This window comes from Humulus lupulus, chromosome X (assembly GCF_963169125.1).
Source record: "Humulus lupulus chromosome X, drHumLupu1.1, whole genome shotgun sequence".
Taxonomy (NCBI): Eukaryota; Viridiplantae; Streptophyta; class Magnoliopsida; order Rosales; family Cannabaceae; genus Humulus; species Humulus lupulus.
In genome coordinates, this window is record NC_084802.1 from 87,335,961 (window position 1) to 87,345,328 (window position 9,368).

General features: G+C 36.9%; 1 non-coding gene across 1 annotated transcript; it reads left to right on the plus strand.

Moving 5' to 3' along the window:
• The first annotated feature begins 8,506 nt into the window (after positions 1-8,506).
• LOC133807873 (small nucleolar RNA R71) lies at positions 8,507-8,613 on the plus strand. Its single transcript, XR_009879759.1, has one exon. It is a non-coding gene; the product is annotated as a small nucleolar RNA R71 (small nucleolar RNA).
• Positions 8,614-9,368: the final 755 nt, after the last annotated feature.

Sequence of the window (9,368 nt, forward strand, 5' to 3'; positions counted from 1 at the left end):
TGCTTCCTTGTTGCTTATGTGTTACATGTTTGTTATATTTGTTGGGCCCTTGCGTGCCACCTGCCTTGTTGTGTGCGTTGTGTTGTGTGGACGTTCCTAGGAATGACTTGCTTTGTGCTTGCTCATACTTCGTTATTGCCCGTTGCATGTCCGAGATGTGTATGTTGCTAACCGCTGAGTTTGTTTGCCTGTAGGTGTGTGTTGTAGGCTGACTTGCTAGCTTGAAGAGTCTGCAAGTGCCGCACGTTCCGTCTAGTTGGAGTACCCAAATAGCCGGCCCATGACACTTGGCGAGCTGTGCAGCAGTGTAGGTGCAGGGATTTTTGGGCTCTTTTCCAAGTTGAGAATCATGGCTCAAACAGAGAAAAGTGAGGAAAATGTGTTTTGGGTTGTTGGAACCCAAACCTAAAGGCTCAGGATTGGTTCTATTACCCGATTTAGTAGAATTCTAGGTCTCGAAGGCTAGGACTTGGTCTGGAAGAGTTTATTAGTTTGTTTATTGATAGTTATTCCTTGTTATGGTTGTGCCTAGGGTTTATCGTTAGGCTCGGGAGGAAAGGATCGTACTCATGGTCGCCATACTCTATTCGCTCAGGACTTGAGGTAAGAAAATTGCACCTGGAGTGTGGTTAGGGCTCGAGCCCCAGTTATTGAATATGATTATAACCATACGTAGAATGTTTTATTAAACATGTTGATTACGTTGTGCATACCTATGTTAAGCAATGATTGTTTATCTATTATATCTGATTGAAAAGCTCGGCTTATAAGTCGAGGGTTATCTGGTATATCTGATTGAAAAGCTTGGCTTATAAGTCGAGGGTTACCTATTATACTTGATTGAAAAGCCCGACTTATAAGTCAAGAGTTTATCTATTATATCTGATTGAAATGTTCGGCTTATAAGTCGAAGGTTTATCTATTATATAGGATTGAAAAGCTTTGCTTATCAGTTGTGGGTGGCAATAGCGTGCTGAACACAGACTGATGTGGTTAAGCTAACACAGAAGTGTGATATATGCTTGAATGGCCCTATTACCACCTGGAAAAAAAAGTGCAACATGCACTGGGATATCCCTAAGGCTAGTTAGATGCAAATAGGGCAATAAGCCCCAGTGTAACTTTATAGTCGCTTACACAGATTAAATTTTTGGGAATTTTTCCCTTAAAACAATTGTAGTTGACAATGGATTGAATGAATTAAATTATTGTATATATGTAACTGATGTACTATATTATTGTAAATAATATTAAGTAAATATCATAAAATTCTCAAGTTCATTTACGTGGTCTCAATCTCATATTGGTATGAGAGAATCGAGATAGAGATAATGGACTTGAATAGTTTGTAGTAAAATAAAGTTGTGGAATCTTTAGATTAATTACTGCTAGTACGGTCCACTAGTATTATGAATACGTGTGATCTAGATCCAGGTTATTAGTGTAGGACACTTTAGTGTATGTACTTTGCATACTGAGAGTATGTAGAACTGGACCAGATGTGATTTGATAATACTTGTTTAAATACGGTTTCGCAGTACTATACAATACATCAACTGATGATCGTATACAAACTGATCTTAATCCTGAAGTTACTATGAACTCGTATATATGTCATTTGATTCATTCGTAATAGTTTTCCGGAATGATGAGGCTAAGAACTATTGTTTTGGGACTCATTGATGTATATGGTTGGGACATAGTTTAACATATATGGAATCTATATATTCTTATAGATTGAATAATGGTTCTCTGTTGGGTTGACTTTTGGAACTAAAAACGTTATTGACGTCAAATTCATAATCAGATTATGAATTAACATTCACTAGTAAAGTCAATGATACACTAGGAATCAAGATATAACTAAAATGGTAGAACAGTAATTTTATTCCTACTTAATTATGAGTCATCAATAGATGATTAATTTGTATGTAATGATTATATCAATGGACACTTTATGGTTACAATAAAGTACTCAGTAAATATATGTATTTAATTCTCAAGAGTGCAGTCTCATATTTATAGTGTACTAATCACGAGATTAATAAATATGATTATTGAATCAAAGAGTTTTGGTTAATAATATTTTATTTATTAGAGCTTGGAATTATTGTTCTATAAGTCCCCGAGACGACTCTATCAACACTATTCAATGTAAGAGTTGATACAAGGGTCAAACTGTGAATGTGCTATTTGAGAGAGAATATTTATTATTTGGGATAAATATGCAATTATGTGATAATTGAAGTTGCACAATTTATTATTGCATTAATGAAATTTTCGAAATTGTGTAGAAATATAAGAAATTGATTTTAATCAATTATTTTATTTAAGTGTGAAAGGATAAATATGGATAGTCAAAATGGTTTTGATTATTATATTTACTTACTTAATAATAAGATGATAATGGAAATTTAAATTTTGAATTTTAAAATTTAAGTTGTTATCTTTTCCTTAAAAAGATGATATCTTATTTAAATTTCTAACTATTAATTAATTAAAATAAAAATGCATAAAAAATCAAATCCCCTAATTTCAGGGAAGTGCTACACGCATAGGGCTTCTTGGACTGCCCAATGCGTGTACCACTACTGATAGTAATCAGTTATTAGTTTTTTATTTTATTTAATTAATTAATAAAATATTTTAAAAGTAGTTTTAAAATGGAATGTAAGACTTTATCTTTAATTACCATTTATATTATTATTATTATTATAATAATTATTATTAATATATAATACCTATATACTCTATATGATAGAAAATAAGAAAATAAGAGTTTTTTTACATTAGAGAAAAACTGATAATCTTTTTTCTCACAAAATTAAACTTTTATTTCTAGCCTATAATCAAGAGTCTCACGTGTTGAGAATGCTTTTGATTCACAAATATTGATTCATCTTCTCTATGTGCCCACCTACATCTTGAGGTGTAGAGAACGTCTTGGAAGATCTAGGTGTGAGTATTCTAGCGAGGATACGAAGATCAAAATATATACGGAAAGATTCAAGGATTCTTGATAGGCTACAAGAGGTAAATCATTTCGTATTATTTTTACATATACATATTATATTAAAGGATCCTCATATGAAGTTGTTTATATGAAAAAAAAAATTATTGTATATGATACTACCATTACTGCAATTTCTGATGCGCACTAGAAACTGTTCCTAACATAAATATATGCACAGGTATGGTTATTACTGCTAGGCATGTTAATTATGATTTTGTAATTTTTTGATTTTCTGCTTATGAGCATGATTATGTTTTCTTGCTGAGCATCAACTCACAGGTGCTATATGATGTAGGTAAAGGAAAAAAAAGCTGGATTAACCATGAGTTTGAGAGCTTCTAGGGCGGGGTGTACATATGCAACCATCGGGACCGCCATGATCGAGGGCATCTGTTGGTACTAGGATTGGACCCTGATTTTGCCGCTTAGGCCGGAATTTTGTATTCATTTTATCTGTAACAGTTTAAACTCTTTTTCGGGATCCCGTGTAAAGACTTAAACCCTTTTTAATGAAATGGTTACTTTTTGACAGAAATTTTTAGTACCTAAACCTAGGATGGGATCCCGTGTAAAGTCCAAATGACTAGTTTAGCGAGTTAAGCACTATTTTAATTACACTGTGTAATGGTCCTGGATTAGTAGGATGTTACAACCTAGTGTAACGATCCTAGATTAGTAGTACGTCACGACTTGGTATCAGAGCAGTCAAGTTTAAGGGTTCCTGAAGACTGGTTATGCATGTACTCTCACTGCAAAAGATAAACTTGACTCAAGGTTTGGTAACTATTAGTGTGGCTATGTGCTTAGTTTTTTAATTGAAGTATATATGTGCTATTTGCATGCTTGAATAGGAAACATGAGTTGTACTGATAGGGCCTAGCCCTTGACTGTTATGTGAATGATAATGATGTTCTTATTAGCGCTATTGCTGCTAGGAATGTTAAAGAAATGCTTATTACCACTGTTATTTGTTTATAACTGCTAAGTACATGCTTATTAATGCTACTGCTACTTTGGAAATCTAGGGCAATGCTTATAGCACCATTATTTTCTTGTTTATGCTTCCAAGGCAATCAAATGAGCTTATTTATGCTAAGAACGTGCTTATTAGCACTATGAGTGAGCATAAATATGAAAAGACTACTTAATAGCATGATTATTGTATGTGAAAGCTATTGAACTTCTTATTAACATTGTTATTGCATGTGTGTCCTTATTTTTTTGGTTTTTGGACCACGGGGTGGTGCTAGGCACTGTTATTATTGTCTGATAAGCCGAGTCATTGATTGCAGATAGACTTGGAAGTATGCTTTTAGGGCAATCAAATGAGTGTGTCGGTGCTAAAATTCAGGTCAGAGATAATGACCATGGTCAGAACCCTCCATCAACCCTTGAGAACTAGCAACAGGTGCTTGCTGAAATGCAAGCCAGACTACATAGACAAGAGGATGAGATCTGCTTATTGAAATAGGAGTAGGTTCCAACAGGGAACGTTGTGCCAGTTATACCACCTATCGTGGCACCAGTTTTACAGTAACAGTCGGGGGTTGAGAACAGGTGGGAACCTCTATATGAGCGCTTCAGGAAGTAGCACCCTCCTACCTTTAAGGGAAGGCTAGATCCATTGCATGATGAGCAGTGGATGAGTATGACCACCTCCATCCTAGAATTTATGGGGGTGGTAGGTAATAAGAGAGTGGACTTTATCAGGATGCCCGAATTTGGTGGGAAGTGGTATCCCAGACAAGAAATGTGAAAATTATGAGCTGGGAAGAGTTCAGAGAGCTTTTCAACGAGAAATACTATAACGATGCAGTCAGAGATGCAAAGGCGAATGAGTTTAGAAATATGGTGCAGAGAGCCATGACACTGATAGTGTATGCTCTAAAATTTGTTAAGTTGGCCAAGTTCGCTTCTGACTTGGTGCCCACTGATGTAATAAGAGAGGAGAGGTTTCTTCGAGGGCTAAATGCTATGATATCCCAGGATGTCAGAATCACCTCAGTACCTGGAGCGAGGACTTATGCTCAGGTTATAGAGAAGACCCTTACTACTGAGGGTGCAAAGAAAATGATCTTGTGCGAGAATGAGGCCAAAATGGATGGAGGGTGAGACCCCCCATTACAAGATCTAGTAGGAGCGGAGGCCCTAGTGACCAAAAGAGAAAGACGACATATATTGTTACAGTTACAGGCCCTGATAGGAGGCCACGGGGTATACAGATTGGCCGCCAAGACGGCAATGAGTGCTAGAGCACTTATCCAGAGAGTGCCAGATGATTGAGAAGTCATCTGGGAGAGTGTCGGGCGAAGGCCTACTTCTTATGTGGTATAGTCGGGAAACTTAAGAAAGATTTCCTGAGAGTAAAGAAGAACCAAAGAAGGCGAATAGCTTGGCTCCAGCTCGAGTGTTTGCATTGACGCAGTTAGAGGCCGAGGCTCGTCCCTCAGTAGTAACAGATTAAATCTTTAGTGTTGGTACTTTTCATAATGTGTTGATTGATTCAGTGGCTACACATTCCATTGCATCTAGTAAAGTGATTGATAGGTTGTGTAGACCATGTGAGTATTATGCTGTGCGATTTGGGACCTTATTGCCTACTGGGAATCTGGTAGTCTCTAGGAGATGGGTCAGATCGTTACCATTAGAAATGATGTACATTCATGTATTATATCATGCCTCTATCACTTCTAATCACTTTAATTTTCTTTTCCAATTGATTTTCAACTTTGGCTTTATAGATTTTAAACAAGCTAAAGGCTTGATCTTTATTCTTAAGCAAGTGCACATATGTGGATCTAGAACAATCATCAATAAAGGTAATAAAGTACCTATGTCCACCCCTAGTAATTATTCCATTCAAATCACATAAATCACTATGTATCAAATCTAACAAGTTAGTTTCACTTTCAACACTTGGATAAGGTTTCTTTACCATCTTAGATTTAATACACTCACATTTATCATGCTCAACATCATTTCATACAATTAAACCACATTTAATAACTCTTTTAAGTGTACTATAACCTATATGTGCAAGTCTATTAGCCACAAAGTAATAGAATCAAAGTCAAGCATATAAGAGGAAGATGTGCATGCATTATTATCAAAACTTGAGTCTTTGGTACAAAATTTAGTCATCCCATCACACACATACTATTTTCCCACAAAAAAAGTTCCATTTTGACAAAATTAGCTTACCAGACTAAAACACCAATTTGATCACATGGCGATCCTTTGATTCTTCAAAAGTTTTGAAGACCACTCTATCAAGAGTTACATGAATGGTGGTACAAGTGTCATACCACAATACTTGCACTTTTCCATGGATGGCATTCACCTCACTCAAGGTAGCAACCAACTTCTCCTTGGTTGTGTTAAAGGTTCCTTCCCTTAAGAGCTCTACGCTATAATAGGTTCCTTCCCAACTGAGTCTGAAAACACTGTCTTTAGGGACTTTGTTAGCTAGAAACACCCTCCGGAGCACCAAATCCCCCAGCTCCAGTCTACGCTCTTTGACTTTTGAATTAAAATATCGAGCTACTCCCTTACTGGTAATGGGCATGCTGAAACTAAGATTCTTCCCATTACTCTTCGATTAGATCTAGGGATGGATTAAGCAAGTCATGATTCTGATCTTGGTTGTAGGTCTTTCTCTTATGTAACGTCACTAGAGCCTCAACTAGGAGCATAGCCTCGCTTCCAAAAGTGAGAGAGAATGGAATATTCCCAGTAGAAGTGTGATGTGAGGTCTTGTAGGCCTAGAGCACTTGCGGGAGCTGTTCAGGCAATATCCCTTTACCATCTTCTAGTCGCTTCTATAAGCTCTCCTTTAAGGTTTTGTTTACTACCTCAACCTTTCCATTAGCTTGAGGGTATGCCACTGAAGAGAAACTCTTCATTATGTCGCATTTCTTGCAAAAGGTTATGAATAGGTCGTTGTCAAATTGAGTTCCATTATTAGACACAATCTTCTCTGGGAGTCCAAAATGGTATAGAATGTTTTTCTCAACGAAATCTAGCACTCTTTTTGAGGTTATAATCACAGAGGCTTGGCCTCAACCCACTTAGTAAAATAGTCGATTGCGAAAACTACGTAGCGAGCTCCTCCTTTTTCCAGTAGGCAACGAGCCGATTAAGTCAATCCCCCATATAGCAAATGGACATGCTGAGGGAATCATAGTTACTTCCTTGGGTGAAACTCAAGCAATGGTGGCAAAACGTTGGCATTTGTCACACTTGAGGACATATGAAACCGAGTCGTTTTTCAACGTGGGCCATAAATAACCTTGCCTTAGTACCTTTAGAGCCAAGTTTTCCCCCCAGCGTTGTCTCCACAAAATCCCTCGTGGATTTCTTGGATGATAGCCTGCGCTTCCTTAGGAAAGCCACACCTTAAAAGGGGCAAAGAATGACCTTGCTTGTAGAGAACTCCGTCGACCATAACGTACTGCGGGACCTGATACAATAGCTTTCGTGAATTCTTAGACAGTATCTCTTTCATGAAATTGACATAACTAGGCAGTTTCTTGAATACTTCGAGGAACTTTGCAAACTTCTTATTAATATTATTCTTACAGGGCCTCTATGGGAAAGGAACTTTGATGCTCACTGGAGATGCCACTGCTCTTTCTGGTAGATAGTCATTAACCCTTTCTTCATTAGTATTCTTTTTAACTGTGCTTGTTGCATGTTGATCCTAAGCCTTCTCAACTGACTATTCTGCTCTTGGCCCCAAATTAAGGTAATAACTTGACATTTTTCTTTAGGATTCACTACAGTAGAACTAGGCAATTCCCCTTGAGCTCAGTTTGTCAGTAGCTAGCTGGCCAATTAGAGTCTCCAAATTTTTAATAGATGCTCATGTTTCAATCATGAATTGATTCAAAATGTCAAATTGAGCTTTAGGTTGCTTCATTTGATGTTGCGCCTATGATGGTCTAGTATATGACTGATAAATTCAGGAGGAGGCTGCAGGAATGGTTGTTGATTCTGCTGGAAAGGTTGATGAACTCCTTGATTATTTTTCCAAGAGAAGTTAGGGTGATTCTTCCACCCTTGGTAAAGGACATTGAGTAAGGGTTGTTAGGCGGTCTAGGAAAATTTCCTATGGCTTGAACTTGTTCCATAGGCATATTATTCATATCCACATCAGGACACTGATTAGGTGGATGAGTGCTCCCATACATTTCATATACACTCTGCAATTGCATGGCTTGGACTGAGATATTATTCTGTTATAATTGCTTTCTCAAAAATGCAAGTTGAGTAGTAAGCATAGAGATGTCATCTAATTCAAGTACCCCAGCTTCCTTTTCTGTGTTCTCTCGCTCAGTAGGCAATTCATAATTGTTCATGGTCATTTCCTTCAGTAGCTTATTAGCTTCATTAGCACTCTTACTCATGAAAGCACCCCATACTGCTTCATTTATGATCGTGCGAGTAGTACCACACAAACCATTATAAAAGTTGTTGGCCAGCATCCACTTCTCAATTCCATTGTGGGGACACTTCCTTAATAATACCTTAAAGTGCTCCGAAGCATCATACAATGACTCCCCATTATTCTGATAGAAATTATTAATTTCACCTCTCATTTTTGCAGCATTTGCTAATGGGAAAAACTTGGCAAGGAAATTTTGAGCTAGTTCCTCCCATGTAGTGATAGATTTGTTAACCAACTCTTGGCTCGGCCTCTTAGGGAAAATGGAAACAATCGGAGTCTGATTGCATCATCTGTCACCCAATTCATCTTGATGGTATCACACAATTCCAAAAAATTAGTGATATGCATATTAGGATCTTCTCTAGGCAAACCCCCAAACTAGACATAGTTATGCACCATCGTCATAATTGTTGGCTTAATTTCAAAGTTGTTAGTGGCAACAACTGGAGTTCTAATGTAATATTTCACCTCTGAGATAGTATGGAGAAAATAGTCCCTCAAACTCCTTTCCCTAATAGCCTCATTTCCTTAATTTTCTGAATTCAAAACCATGGTATTCTTATCTTCCAGGTTCTTCTTCTTACGGTTTCCCTTACAAGTCTTCTCAATCTCAGGATCAACAAACACTATTACTGCAGCACCTTAACATCGCATAAACTGTACCTGTTCCTAAAATAAGAAAATTTGAGCAACGAACCAAGTTAGAATTTTTTTTGAAGAAAAACCAATTTAGAATAAGAATTAACTATATTGATATTAATTATACAGTTACCAGTAACAGTGCCAAAAACTTGTTGTGGAAAATCTGATACACATGTATACGCAATCGTTAAACAAGTAACATAGTGAAAATAGAGTGTCGAATGCACAAGGATTGTTTACTTAGTATTAAAAATTAACTATTATTTC